Genomic DNA, 15,632 nt, shown 5'->3' with positions numbered 1-15,632 from the left:
GCGCTCACATATGAGAATCATGTCATAAATATATCGCCGTTCTTGCTGCTATAAGTAATGTTTGCGTAGCTACAAATTTATTCCTCGGTTAATAGAGCCCAGGTAGATTAAACGCGACAATGTAATTTTATTAACACAGAAGTTTGTGTTTGCTCAGTGTTTATTTTATGTAATACTGTACATTGTATATCGTAATTCAGTAAAATATTTCTGGAATACGTGTAATGGTATAGTATTTTAATGGGGCGTATAACCTATAGTTTAATTGTGTATATGGAGTGCCTGGCCGGAGATACACTGTACTGAGGTGTGTGGTGAGCTTCAGGGCCTGGTGACTGCTGTGTGTGGTGGAGCAACATCAGCTCGACCCCGACACTGGTGCAATGGTCAGTGGCCGAGATGAGCTGTGTGCCAGAACCATCCTCGGCGTTCACTGCGCCAGGTTGTAACACCGACACATCACCAGCAGCACCATGTTACGAGTGGTGACATCCTCCGGTGAAGTAAGTTATAACTGGTCATCTTCATTGAGTACAGGTGCGGTGAATGGTGTATGTTACTCGGTATATGAGACAGTGTATCATATGAGTGGTGTGGTTGGTGTGTTGGGGGGTGCGTGTCTGGGTACGTTTGTCTGTACATGTTAACAAGTGATTGGAGGCATGTGCACATATACACGTGCATAAAGGAGTGGACATATTGTGGCAGGGTGGACGGAAACAAGACTGACAATAATACATAAGAACATACTGGGTACCGATACCCAAATAGAAGGTTATTGTAAATCATGAGAGTCGACACACGACCTCCCAGATCATAATCAACGGCCAGAGGAAACGTTGGCAGGACACCTTAATGAGCAAATAGTGATCCATTCAGGCATTACTTCATGCATTCTAAGTTAAGTAGTAACTCCATGGTCGGTGAGGTGAACTGTATTCAATTTGTGTATTCAGCAAGTCGTTCACGAGACTCTAGGGCCTAGGCTATAGTACGTGGCTGCAGTGATTCTCTCTCCAGTGGAAATTCAACCACAGTGTGATGACTGATTTACAAGCGTGGGTAGTGAGGGCGTGACTAAGGAGGTGAGCGGTTGTGGCAGACTGATCCAACCTAACCTAACCCCCTCAGGAAGCGTTAGGGTGTTTAATCATGAGGTGAACGAAGTTTGGGAATTAACCTTCAGGTCATTTAAGAGTTTTGTATTACCGCTAAATATCCATAGATGACTGACTGGCCTCTGTATGGTATGACAGCCAAGTTATCGTAAGTGTCTCAGAAGGCCATTGCCGAAGACTGATAACAGGTTCTTGTGTCTGTGTATGAACTGGTCATCAACAACAGTAAGCCTAGGGTGGAAATTCCTTGTCGTGAAGCGTGGATGTCTCGTAGAGATATGTCGACCCTGGAGTGTTTTGGATGTTTGTTTGTGTGTGTTAATCTGTGTTTATCATTACTGCGTTAGTGTTTACCGTGTGTCTGTGTGGCCTAATGTTTATACGGTAGTGTTTGATAATGTTGAGTGGTTGTTTGTGTAATCACGTGTCCTTGAGGATGTTGTTGAGGAGGGGGGGGGAGAGTGAGTGAGTGAAAATGTGGGCGGAGGGCGTATTGTGGCCAGACAGGTGACACAGGTGTGAGAGCTGAGTCAGGGGTACCACCGCACAAGGCCTTCTCTCCCTCCCTCATGACGTTCTCACGCACCCTCTGCTAGCTGGCTCACTCTCGCTCCTCACTCTTATTTTCTTCCCTGTTTTTGTGTGTCTGTCTGTCTCTCTTTTGTCTTGTCTCGCGCATTCACACAAATATACGCACATGAATATTATTTACAAACACCGATAATCATACATCCATTACAAACATATTTTTACATACATATACATAAACGTTTACACACACACACACACACACACACGCGCGCGCGCGCGAGTCACACAGTGTAGTTGTTGTAACATTTTTAAATGGTTAGATAACTCGAGCAAATGTTGACATCTTACGACTGTACTTAAGGCATTCCTCCCCTTGGTGTAAGACCGACCCCCACACTGTAATGGTGTAGTTGTTCTTTCTTTGGACTGAAGTTCTTATTAGGGAATAGGTCGGGAGGGTGGGGTGTGAAGTTAGGGGAGGTGAGGTGAGGTGAGGTGTGAAGTTAAGGTAGGTGTGAGGAGATTGAGGTGAAGTTAGAGAAGGTGTGGGGAGGGTGAGGTGAAGTTAGAGAAGGCATGGGGAGGGTGAGGTGAAGTTAGAGAAGGTATGGGGAGGGTGAGGTGAAGTTAGGGAAGGTATGGGGAGGGTGAGGTGAAGTTAGGGAAGGTATGGGGAGGGTGAGAGGAAGTTAGGGGAAGGTATGGGGAGGGTGAGGTGAAGTTAGGGAAGGTATGGGGAGGGTGAGGTGAAGTTAGGGGAAGGTATGGGGAGGGTGAGGGGTGAAGTTAGAGAAGGTATGGGGGAGGTGAGGTGAAGTTAGGGAAGGTATGGGGAGGGTGAGGTGATAGAGAAGCTGTATGGGGAGGGTGAGGTGAAGTTAGAGAAGGTATGGGAGGGGTGGGATGTGTCCGGGAAGGTATAACATAACTGGGGAATGTGAGAGAGTTGAAGATGGTGTGTGTGTGTGTGTGTGTTGAGGGAGGGAGGTGAGCTTGTGGGAGAGGGGCAAACAACTCTCACCCAATGGGAGTCAATAATATTTAAACTGCAATGATACCGGGTGTTGTGTGTTGGTATCCGTTCATTACAATCCTCACCCCCCTCACGTCCTCCCTCATACTGTTTTAACCTTCTCTCCCCTTCCCTCACCTCCTTCTCCCTCACCTCCTTCCTACCTTCCCCCACCTCCCCACCTCCTTCCCCCACCTCCTCCCCCACCTCTCCTTCCTCCCTCTTACCTCCTTCCCTCACCTCCTTCCCCTCACCTCCTTCCTTCAATCTTCCCTCACCTCCTTTCCCCCACTTCCTTCCCCTTAATTTCCTCACCTCCTTCCTTCACCTTCCTCACCTCCTTTCCCTCACCTCCTTCCTCACCTCCTTCCACCTCCTTCCCTTACCTCCTTCCTTCTCCTTCCCTCCTTCCTTCTCCTTCCCTCATCTTCTCTCACCCTCCCCCCTAATCATGACCCGAGGCTGAGGTGAAAGTCATATACTGTGCCTCTTGTAGCTATCCACCAGTGCGCCTGTACTAACCCATGCTCTCGCCACCTCTCGTATTCTATTACATTCCTCTCTCTCTCTCTCTCTCGTATCTATTTCCTTCGAATTTCCGCTTCCGTTCGTTGTTTATTCATCTCCTTTCCCTTCCTCATTCTCGCCTTCCCTCTCATAATGATTGTGACGGTGGTGATGAATGGTGCCGTAGTGTGTGTGTGTGTGTGTGTGTGTGTGTGTGTGTGTGTGTGTGTGAGTGAGACACACATATACATGGGTGGTGTGGCAGTGACTGTTGGGGAAGAGCATTAGCCAACATTCAGCTAAGATCAATGGGAGACATACTCGTACTTACTGTTTCTCTACCTGCGTGTGCTACGTGACGCCAGGCCCAGGTTCCTCACGCTGTGGATTGACTGGTAAATGTTTGAGGGTCGAGCGCTTTAGTGAACATTGTTGCTCTTTTGTTATCCGCATGGTTTGTTTCAAGGTAAACATAATCATGTGTCGTCCATATGGTAGGGTATCATAGGTAGAAGGTGTAAGGTTTGATCCACCTTCCTCAAGTTACTCCAGCAGTTGTTTTAAGTTGATGCTCGACACGGGTGAAAGGAGACGTAGAGGTGGAAGGCAGATGGCGAGCCCAGAGACCTGTCCGGACATGGACATCGTGCGTTAGCGATCACAAAAAATGTGATGAGAAACATGTAATTTATGCAACTGATTGTATTTTGCTTGTTTTTAGAAGTGGCAAGAAACCGTATTTCAGGTAAACCGTTTTTCCAACAAAGTTTGCAAATGAATTACTGACAAGCCTGCATCAGTATCTCTCTCATATTCATTAATATTGGTCGACATCTGACCAGTTGATGCTCCCTAGAATGAATGTGATTCCATATACTGGGTAAGAATAACGTTCACCTGAGCATCCACTTGGCAGCTGTATAGACGTTGTCGGCGAACCTAACATTTGCCTTTCTCCCGAGCCGTGCTCCACCCCCGCACTGGCGGAACCATTCACGATGACCTCAGCATCCATTTTTGTATAGGACTTCCTTACCACATTGTGTGTCTTGTTAGGGTATCGTGAGGCAGAGGAGTCGGGATGGTCATGCCCTTACAGAGGTTGTCTTCACACCACAAGTATTGTGCACAATGATTCAGGATCATCCTGGTCGACTGGCTCACCTTGGCCAAGGTTCACTTCTGGCTGATATAATATCCCAGGACTAGAATGGCCACTGTCAGCCACTGTAGGCAGTTGAAGGATCCAAGTGGCCGCTCTTGTGAGTTTTTCAGATGTATATAATGAGTTAATGGACTGGACACCACTTTCCTTTTATTCTTTGTTGGAGTAATTCTTTCTGAATCAGATCATTTACAGTGTAAATATGTACTGTACATTATCATTCTGTAGCTAGACGACTTGCTGTTATGATCCGGAGCGGAATGAAAATTTTGTACTCGTTTTAAATATAGATCATTAAGTACACGAAAAATGAAGAAATATCTTATTTTTTTTACCTATAATATGTCTTATAGTTTCTGTAATATGGCTCATTGACCTGCGCCAGTCTCAGGGTATGAGGTCTAAGAGAGGTTGTGTATTTTTTCCAACATTTTTGGTTTTTCTTAAATATGTTTTCACCAAAACTATGTACGAAGAAAAAAAATGCCCAAATTATTCCTGTTGAATATTCACGTGTAGCTTTTCATTGGTCATATTTGTTATTTCTCTGTTGCATGGTGTTTTAGCTGCCACCCTGTATAAGGCATCCCCTCAAGTTATTCACACGAGGTTACTGGGAGTCAGAGGTCAACTTACAAGGTCATTTATTTTGTGTGGAGGTTCACCCCGGCCATGAGCTTTGTCCTTCATAGCAACTCTCAGTGATTTTCGTTTTCGTGAATCAGTCAATTTTTCGAAATCCTGAGAGATGGCAGTTGCCGTTGAACACTTCCCAGCTACTTTTACTTTGTTGACTTGTTGTGTTCATTGTGCATAGTTGCCGTCGACGTGTCTGGAGCAAGTTGACTTTACGTGGCCAAGTATAGGTCCATATTATTATGTCAATGAATGTCTCCTAAATTTACTAGCTATGTCAAATATTGTCGCCAATAAACTATTCCTGTTTTATTACTTCACATTTAGTAATAGCAATAAAATTTGATTGTGCGTGCGTGCGAAGAAATCACGAATATGACACATGAATATGATGTGTGAACATGTAAACCCCGTGGGGAAAAGATAATTACTATATTGCGTAAGCGCTTTCGTGTATTTAACATCTTCAGAAGTAAATACAATAATAATAATAATATCATTACTGTTATTATATATATAAGAAGGTTATATATATATATATATATATATATATATATATATATATATATATATATATATATATATATACACACTTTAGCCGTTTGTATAGACAAGGGGCTGGTCATTTCATAGGCCACTGATGTGTGACTGTGTATCGGATGTAAAACTAAGAACAGATGATATAGCGCTTCTATTCCACTTAGAAAGGATAGTGAGGTGTCTTATGTAAATATGGGAAAGAATAGCTTGTAACACTGTACATGAGAGGAACGACTGGTAACACTGTACATGAGAGGAGCGACTGGTAACACTGTACATGAGAGGAGCGACTGGTAACACTGTACATGAGAGGAGCGACTGGTAACACTGTACATGAGAGGAGCGACTGGTAACACTGTACATGAGAGGAGCGACTGGTAACACTGTACATGAGAGGAGCGACTGGTAAGGGTCGACCAAGGTTTTCCCGCCTCTTGCGGTCTTATTTTACTGCCGAGTTACCGAAGCGCTATTGATGCTCACACAAGTAAAAATAATTTTCCTGGAAACTTGTTGATTGAAGCTATGTTAGCACTCTGCCTTCTACTGATGACCTCCATCTTGTTGATTGTGGTTCACGGCTTACGTGAAGATTAGACACTCTAGCATATTTCCCCTGAAGATTAACCACCTGAAAACCGGAAAACAGTTGAGGCTTAGTGTGTTTGTGTGACACCACCTTAAACACTACTGCACAGCCACCAGGGGGGCTGTTATTGTCTATGTACTATATGGTGCAGGAGGCGGACTAATTAATTAAACCAGAATTTCCTCTACATCAGCTTATTTTTTCATGTCACGAGAAACATAATATTTTTTACCCAACAATTGTTTAAGAGAAACAACAAAAATGTGATTTTCATAGTTTTCTCATGCATGACTGTTGGAAATTGATAAGTGACGGGAGACATATGCCTAATGCAGGAGGAGGGAACAGCTTGATCTTGTACCCCAAAATGACCCGCTGTAGTAATTAGCCTGAGTGCTGAAGGTGAAAGGAGATAGGACCATTATTGTGAGTCAGGGAATTTTGGAGTCACGTATGTGTTCGTTGTATGTCCCACTAACTTGTTGATGAGTGTGCCGCGCGTCAGGACTCTCCACCTTCACCCCCCCAGGAGAGACATCAGTGTGGCGGAGAGGTCTACAGTACAGTATATCAGTGGCGGCGGGCGGTACAGTACACTCGCACTCACCACACGAAAAGATGACGCTTCACTCAGCCCTAACCACTGTGACACTCTCCTCCCTCTGTTCTGCTGCTGGTTATTGGGATTAAGAGGATAATAACACATATGCTCTGGGAGTAATTATGTCGTTAGCTCATTATAAGTCTGGAATGTTAGCTCGTGAAATGATTCTCATGTGTTGTTAATGATTTTCTTGATGTGAATGTGCAGTATTTATCACCACATGACCTATCAAGAGCAGTTGCTGTGCTCAAAACACTCAGTCATGTAAATATTGTTGTTGTTACTCGCTCTGTATCCGTTGTATTTATTCTTCAACATCCGGGCTATCCCATCTTCTACTACTCCTTTAATTTATCACATCTCATCCAAATAGTCTCTCGAGTATGCATGCTACCGTGTGTGTGTGTGTGTGTGTGTAGAGAGAGATTATTAGATTGTTCCGTGGTAGAATCGGCTCTTGCTGCAGACAATGACAGGCACAAGCGGTTAAATTTCACCTGAAACCAACACCGAGGTCAAGACACGACGAGCGACACACACACACACACATACACACACACACACACACATACACATATCTTTCTCTCTCCTGCTCGGCCACCCCGCTTACCTCAACATCTTAGTCTCTCTCTCTGCCTTGGTTTGGCGGAAGGCATAAGTATTAGCTATTCATTCCCCTCCCACACTGTACTGTACTGTACTGTATAATATGTATCTGATGATCACTTGTACGACTCCGTCTTTCTTTCCTTGGTTGTTTTAAGGGATATTTTTATTTCCATCCTCATGACGTTCAACTTGGTGACTGCTTGTAGTCATGGCATTCAACTAGGTGATAGCTTGTGGTCATGACGTTCTACTAGGTGACTGCTTGTGGTCATGGCGTTCAACTAGGTGACTGCTTATGGTCATGGCGTTCAAGTAGGTGACTGCTTGTAGTTATGGCGTTCTACTAGGTGACCGCTGGCGGTCATGGCGTTCTCCTAGGTGACTGTGCTTATGGCGTTCCGCTAAGTGACAGCTTGTGGTCATGACATTTTATTAGGAGACAGCCTGTTGTAATGACGTTTTTAGTGATTTGTTTTTGTGTGTCATTCATCTTGGGGAGTTTTTTCGCGGCGTCTTGAAGTTGTCTTGTCTTCACGGTGACTCATCGTTCGCAGGGCGTTCTTTTCATTTCTTGTCTGATTCACGTTCCTCTCGCTAATTTCTTTCCCGCATGGTATTTTTAAGTGTTTAGTAAGACCGCACGTTGTTGTTCTTTGTGATCTCTGTATGATGTTATCCTTATTCGTGTTCGCATGGTGTTCTGTTCAGTAATTTTATGTTCGTTCGCATGATATTTTATTCCGTTATTTTGTGTTTTCATGATGTTGTCCTCTCATATCGTGTTCGCTTGGTGTTCTCTGTCATGTAGTGTCCTGCTGTCATGTGGTGTTCGCGTGACATTGTACTGTTATTCTTGTCCTCGATAAATTCCACAATGTAATATTTTGTCCCACACCTGTGTATTACAACGTGTCATGCTATTCATTGTAATTTCTTGTCCAAGCAGCATTCTGCGCAGTCTAGCATCGCCTTCTTGCCCTACTTCACTCACTCCAGTAAGTTCCTGTCCAACTATACGTCATAATTGAGTTGCTTTCAACCTCTCTTAAAAACAGGTGGTGGAACAATGCAAACATCCTGCTGGGTGTTTGCGAGACGGGGTGCTAGCCGGGGCCGGGAAAGTTGAAAGTCTGTGTTCCCGCGCTCCGCACCAATTGATCCAGTGCGCGCGCTTATATTCCCGCGCCACCACTGGAGAACTAAATCGTCGTTGGTGCATTGATTACCATGGGATTGGATGATCATGTGATTGTTGGTTGTGTCTTTAGTATTGTCTTACTTCACTTTGTATTTGTTTAAATAAATTGTTTTTATATTTGTGAGTGTAAATGCTACAGAGCTTCAACTTAATAAATCAGTCTAGTTTTAAACATTTTCTTCCCAATTCAAAATAAGGATGAATGAGTCGGAGAGAAGTACAATGAATTTTATAAGATTTTATTTCTATTGATTTATTGCAACTTGTATGCTGACGATAACACTGAAATGATTTTATTAAATAGTCATTTAAATAGTTTCAGTAGTTACTGTATACTATTTGTGAATACTAATAGTATTATTACTTGTTTATGTATATACAGCCTTATCCTCAGGGGTCTGAGACAGGGTAAAGTACGGAATGTGTGCGTGTGTCGGTCCTCAGTCACACCAACACATACCAGACATCATTCCACTTGTCTACACACACACACACAGGCGTATATAGAAGTCTCCTGGGATGACACACGGCCGTCCTTTCACTTCACAAAATATCCTACAGGTTTTCCCCCAACGCTTTACAGTTCCCCGCCACTCCCCGTAAATGTTCCGTCACCACCACCACCAACAACAGCAGTGTTTGTGTGTTTGAGAGAGATACCTCATCGCCTTATGTGTTACACGAATCATTAACAAATTCCTAGATATTTCTTCATTAACGTCAAAGGAAACCTCCCTTCCTTCCCTTCCTCCCCACACCCTAATAATGTTTCCCTATGGGGCCTGACGTTGTGGGGAATTTTTTTCTCAATTCACCTTTACACCCTTGTTGGTCTTGACGTGGCGGGAAACCTTCCTCCATTCACCCAACCCACCTCCCTACCCCCCTTCCGAAAAAATATCCCCACACGTTTAATGTTTTTTTTTTCCTGCAGGTCCTAGCTTGGGCAGGGAAATTCCCTCTATTATTCCGCATACCAAGAATTTTTCTTTATAGATTTTGCTATGGCGGAGAAATTTACACCATTCAATCTCTTCCTCTCCCAAGTAAAAAAAAAAATATCCCTATACCCTGTCAGTCTTAGCATAGCAGGGAATTTTATACATCCATTCCCTACCTCTAAGAATATGGGGAGTAAAAGAGATACATACAGACAGGCAGACAGATAGATAGACACATAAACCAAATTACAGACAGACAGACAGACAGAGATAAACATGTTGGGCACAGTACCAGCATGATGAGTGTTACCCATTACGGTTTATAATAGGGTAAATTGGGATAATCACCCACTTGATGGTTTAAATCACCCAACTGTTACCTGTTAATTATTATTAGTTTTATTGTTATTATTATTTTTTTATTATTATTATTATTATTATTATTATTATTATTATTATTATTGTTGTTGTTGTTGTTGTTGGGGGTGATGTTATTGTTTCTTCTTTTTTCCTTCCCTTTTTGAGCCCAGACACGATTGTTCAGGCATTTACGATCCCTCATAAACAAAGTTACAGGTTCTCTCTCTCTCTCTCTCTCTCTCGTCTCTCTCTCTCGTCTCTCTCGTCTCTCTCTCTCGTCTCTCTGTATTTTTTCTGTCCCTCCTCTGTCTCTCTCTCTCTCTCTCTGTCTCTCTCTCTGCCTGTCTGACTGTTTCTCTGCCTGTCCTTGTGTGTGTGTGTGTGTGTGTGTGTGTGTGTGTGTGTGTGTGTGTGTGTGTGTGTATCGTTAATAGTTCAACCATAAACTACAACTATATACAGTACACTTAAATCTTTATTAACTTGTCTCTTAAGAGGTGTATTATCTCCACCAACCCATCCCCCACCACCAACCCCACGCCCACCAACCCACCCATCCCACCACCACCCCATCATAAGTCACTCCCTTAACATTGAGCTGGCCTGAGTCATAGGTTGTGAGTGGGTGGCGGTCATTTGTTTTATTGTTTTCTCCTCTATTTAAATATCGATCATGGTAGAAGTGTGCAGTATGGTCATGGTGGGATAAGGGGAGTGTGTGATCTTGGTATCTTGTGAGGAGCAGTATGGTCATGCAAGAGTGTGTGTGTGTGTGTGTGTGTGTGTGTGTGTGTGTGTGTGTGTTCATGAGTTAGGTGTTTTGCATGATGTTGTAGTAGCTAACCTTGCCAGGCCCCCCCTCTCCCTCCTCGCCTCAGAACACTCACCACGGTTGAATAAACGCGCCAGTGTCCGTATCATCGGGTGTCACGTTCACTTCTCACGCACTGAGCAACAACGTGACGGAGTGCCTTAGTGTTACTCCTCCATTACCACCACGTATTCTCTCTCTCTCGTGCATGTTATTGTTCTTCCAGTTATTGTGTGTTGCGTGTGGACATAAATATGAGAGTAATTTGTATTGGATGAGAGAGAGTTCACTGAGTGGAACATAATGCTTGTTATCATTAGTGGTCACATGACAGAGAGGCAGACCGAAAGAAGAATGAATGAATTCGACCTGTCAAAGCATCTCGGGGCGTCTCTATGCACACATCCATTAGGGGTCAGAGAGACGAGCAGAAAGGATTGGTTTTATTTAAACTGTTTTTCTTCTCACTTGGACGTTGCTCCCTGTCTCCTACCGATTGCAGACCAGATGTGTATATGTTTGTGTGTGTGAGCGTCAGCAGTATAGTATTAACATCAGTAGCAGTATCAAGACCAACAATAGTGGTAGTAGTAGTATTGGGTTTAGAAATATAAATGGCAGTAGTTATCTCAGGTTTAGTGATATCAGGGTAATATTACTATCAAGACCTTCAGGACCAGGTTTAGGAGTCTCGCTGACATGAAGGGCAGAATGAGTCGATTTTTTGTGTGTTAATATCTGTGTGTGTGACATATCCAGTTGTGCGTTATGGTTGGTGGGTTGTGTTAAGTGCCCGGACACCGTACGTGCCCCACCACACACACACACGTTTCTCTCGGATCACCTGAAGTTTAGACACCCTGGCTTATTTCACCTGAAGGTTAACTTTCTTAAAGCTAACTTATCTTAACCTAACTCCTTCAGGTAACGTTAGGGTGGTTAATCTTCGGTTGGTCTAGGTTGGGGTTTCTATTCTTCATTTGATCCTTTAATACTACTACTGGACACGTACAATATCAATATGTCACGTAGCTAGATTTTCTGTGTCAACCTGTATCGTAGCTTCCTTGAGTTATTCACATGTCGGGTCCCGGGAAATGTGATGAACGCTCCATTGAGAATCCTGACCCTGTGTCCTCCATATTTTACACGGCCGGTAAGTGTGGCGCGCGTGTTATTACTATTGTAGCGTTAGCTGGGTGTGACAGAGAGAGATGATGTGGCTTATAACAATAATAATGTTAGTCCATACGTTAAATTTTTCGTTTCCTTTCATTAATTAATATTAATGTTCTTGTTTTTGTGTAGCTATAAGTTACCATTACCGTTCTACAAGGCAAGGTGTGTGTGTGTGTGTGTGTGTGTGTGTGTGTGTGTGTGTGTGTGTGTGTGTGTGTGTGTGTGTGTGTGTGTGTGTGTGTGTGTGTGTGTGTGTGTGTGTGTGTGTGTGTGTGTGTGTGTGTGTGTGTGTGTGTGTGTGTGTGTGTGTGTGTGTGTGTGTGTGTGTGTGTGTGTGTGTGTGTGTGTGTGTGACAGTCCTACCGTTGTATGTTGCTCCTTGATCTAGCAGGTGTTACAGGTGTCGCTGTACTGTTCCAGCGTGTTTTCCACGTGTATACTATGGAGTACACGTGTGCTTATTATTATATATACCGCTTCAGTATTATCAACAATACATGGACAGGAACTTTCAGACTCGGTGGACGAATGTTTACAACAGCACTAAGGACAGAATCATTTACAATGTGAGGAACGCACATTCAGTATCAGGCACAGTCACTGTTAACAACATGACGGTGAGCGACCTAATCAGGAGAGGGAGACACACTTGACGAAGATAAGGTTTTGGAGTACGAGAGGCACCACAAGTGGGTTAGTGTTTGAACAGAAAGTTTCAATTGGTGGTGGCAAAACAATGGAGGGTAATGTGTCAGTGGTGGAGCGTCTTGCCGGTGCCTCCTCCCACCCAACCCACCCACTCTCCATTCAGTTGAACTTCACGGGACGGAGTGGGATAGGTAGGATGTCGTGTATTCAAGGTGGGACGGGCTGGTGGAGAGCTGAGCAACAAGAATGTGACGGAAAACTGGAACGTGTTCTTATAGGACGAGTCAAGGCGTACAGTAGCTAAAACAACTATCTGTGCATACTTTATGGGAAACAAAATGAGACCATGGGAGATAAGTTTTGGTATATGAGGGCTGTCACTAGTGACACGTAAAATTTCGGAGCATATCGACCCCCACCTACACAGATAGCGTGTACGTGATAGCGTAGGACTCTTTGGGACGTCTTGTGAGGGAATCAGCTGCGAGGACTTCACTTAATGAAATGTGATATCTGGGACCTCTCGTGCCGAAGGGATACTGTGTTAGAATATATGGTCACGTGACTGAGCTTTGTGTCGTAACTCCATCCTGACTCTTACTATTCTTCACTCATATCAGTGTGACTACCATTTTCATCTATACAACAGTTCATACGTAACAAAGGGCCATTTATAACTGCGCCACCCACTATTCTCAATACTTTCAGGTTTGTAAAACAATAATTCACTAAGGCCATTAAGCAACGGTGGCCTGGTTTATAATCTCGGCAGTTTGTCACTGTCTCCTGCGGCGACCCTGTTGTCATGCCACCGTCCTACCTTCACTACCCCCACCCACACCGGCCCACCATCACCACTACCACCATGGGCAACGTAGTTAAGAGCGGCAGGATATTTTAAAATGCTACATCCTCTGTCATAACTAGTGACACCCCCCAATCTCTCTCTCATCCTTATTTTTTCACTTCTCATTCTCGTGTTTCATCTCCTGTTCCCACATTCGACTTTGTTGGATATATAGAGAACGAAATAGGACGAGCAATGAAGGAACGGGTGAAGGAAGACACGTATACAATACCAGTTTGGTCAACTTAGTAGGTGTGTCCAAGGTTGGAGATGTGAGCCACGTTTTTGTCATTCTTGTGTGTTGTGGTGGTGATCACCTTGTTGCTCAGGTGTTGTGGTGGTGGTGATCACCTTGTTGCTCAGGTGTTGTGGTGGTGGTGATCACCTTGTTGCTCAGGTGTTGTGGTGGTGGTGATCACCTTGTTGCTCAGGTGTTATGGTGGTGGTGATCACCTTGTTGCTCAGGTGTTATGTTGAGGTATGGTTGGGTTCTTGTGCCTGCCTTCCTCTGTAGCCGCCTTTCTTTTAGTGTTGTTGTGGTGGCTCCCGGTATTGTTGTGGTGATGGGGTTCAGGCGCAGGTGATGTTGTGGTGGTGATCACCTTGTTGCTCAGGTGGTTGTGGTGGTGATCACCTTGTTGCGCAGGTGATGTTGTGGTGGTGATCACCTTGTTGCTCAGGTGGTTGTGGTGGTGATCACCTTGTTGCGCAGGTGTTATGTTGAGGTATGGTTGGGTTCTTGTGCCTGCCTTCATCTGTAGCCGCCTTTCTTTTAGTGTTGTTGTGGTGGCTCCCGGTATTGTTGTGGTGATGGGGTTCAGGTGGACCCCCGCTGGCGTGTGGCGTGGCCTGGGGTTTCTTGTTATTGTCGTTCGCGTGCTAAATTGTGGCGTGTCTCCACATTAATATGTCTCCCCCACCGCCTGCTGTAAATGCCACCTCACACCAAAGCCTCGTTTTTATTAGTTCTAGGATTTTTAATGTTTACGTATGTTTTGTGTGTGTGTGTGTGTGTGTGTGTGTGTGTGTGTGTGTGTGTGTGTGTGTGTGTGTGAGAGAGCTTGCTCGAGGTCATCAGTGCTATGAAACTTGTATAATATAGTTGTACCGTGTTGGTGAGAGCTATTTTAATGAGGATTAAGGCGGTTTGTTGGTGGTGGTAGTAGCTGTGGTGGTGGGTGTTGGTGGAGGTAATGTACTGTATGTTGGTTGTTGGTGGGGGTGAAGAGTGTTGGTAGAAGGTTTTGGTAATGGAGGACAGTGGCATGGCATTGTCCACAGTATCACCTATATTCTGAACCCAGCACATCACACCACCACCTGTCTAGCGTCCTTGGCGGCCTGAGAAGGAAGTCTTTTATTTCTGGCAAATATTAAGAGAGCACAAAATTATAGCACTGATATAGTTTACTCCACACCCTTGGTCTTTACCTACCCTTGATGCTTACTTGATTTCCCAAATTTATCACAAGTTCATTGTTATGGGAGTGGTGCCCAATGAAGGACCGTGTATAGCCGTAGGGCAAGTAACGGCCACCAGAGCAATGGTGGGTCTGGTCGAAGAATTTTCTGCGTGGGCAGATACCCACACACGCTGATCCTCTACATAACCTTTCTTGTTGTTCAACCTCGATGAAGACGAGGATGGGACTCCTCAAATACAGTACTGTATAGTGAACCGCTGAACGCTATGTCAACTTAACCTGTCTTGTGGGAAAAAATCCGTGCCCATACCCAACTCTTGGAGGGTTATAAAAACTTGCCACGTAATATGTAGTCGCTACAAGAAACTGCCTCGTCCAAGGCGTAATCTATCTTGAGCAGAAAGTAAGTTTGTTTATCAGGTCTGTGTATGACAAGGTTACCAGTCGGTAACGCCTGGTCATAACACACTTTACTGCACCCTAGATTTTTTGGTGGGCACCACTATGTCAGGGAAACGCTGTACGTATGTAGGATGATTCTGTAGCTGAATGAGCTGCCACACTTCTCTTGCCTAAAAGTTAAAATTAAGAATTTTATTTGCATAAAATTCATTTTCACACTTAAAAGTTTGTTAGCAGGATAAAGTAGATCATAATTTGCTGGGTTTTCCACAAACTTGGCCCTGGGATGGTAGTTAACTTACAAAGAGATGCAGCGTTTTTGGTGTCAAAATGTGCAAATTAGGCCCAGGTAGTTAATTGCACAAAATTCATCTTCACACCTAATGCTCGTTAGCGCGAGAATTCCGCTCCCACAATTTTTTTCCTTCCAAACTTGGTGAAGGTCGACCACTTAGAACATAAGAATGGAGGAAACTGCAGCGGGCCTATTGGCCCATACTGGGCAGTCCCG

General features: G+C 44.2%; 1 protein-coding gene across 7 annotated transcripts in view; it reads left to right on the top strand.

Annotated features, from left to right (window-relative positions):
* LOC121865602 (protein brunelleschi-like) overlaps positions 1–15,632 on the top strand; it is a 108,367-nt gene that overhangs the window by 54,160 nt on the left and 38,575 nt on the right. Inside the window, exon 2 of one of the 7 annotated variants that reach the window (XM_042365114.1) lies at positions 8,258–8,306. The exons of 5 other annotated variants lie outside the window; for them this stretch is intronic. The gene's annotated coding sequence lies outside the window, so the exon portion shown is untranslated. Of the gene's footprint in view, positions 1–383; positions 504–8,257; positions 8,307–15,632 lie in introns of those variants that run through there. One more of the 7 variants, XM_042365115.1, reaches the window with a different exon arrangement.

Source organism: Homarus americanus, unplaced genomic scaffold (genome assembly GCF_018991925.1).
Source record: "Homarus americanus isolate GMGI-L3 unplaced genomic scaffold, GMGI_Hamer_2.0 scaffold9358, whole genome shotgun sequence".
Taxonomy (NCBI): domain Eukaryota; kingdom Metazoa; phylum Arthropoda; class Malacostraca; order Decapoda; family Nephropidae; genus Homarus; species Homarus americanus.
This window is presented reverse-complemented; position numbering and strand designations above follow the sequence as displayed.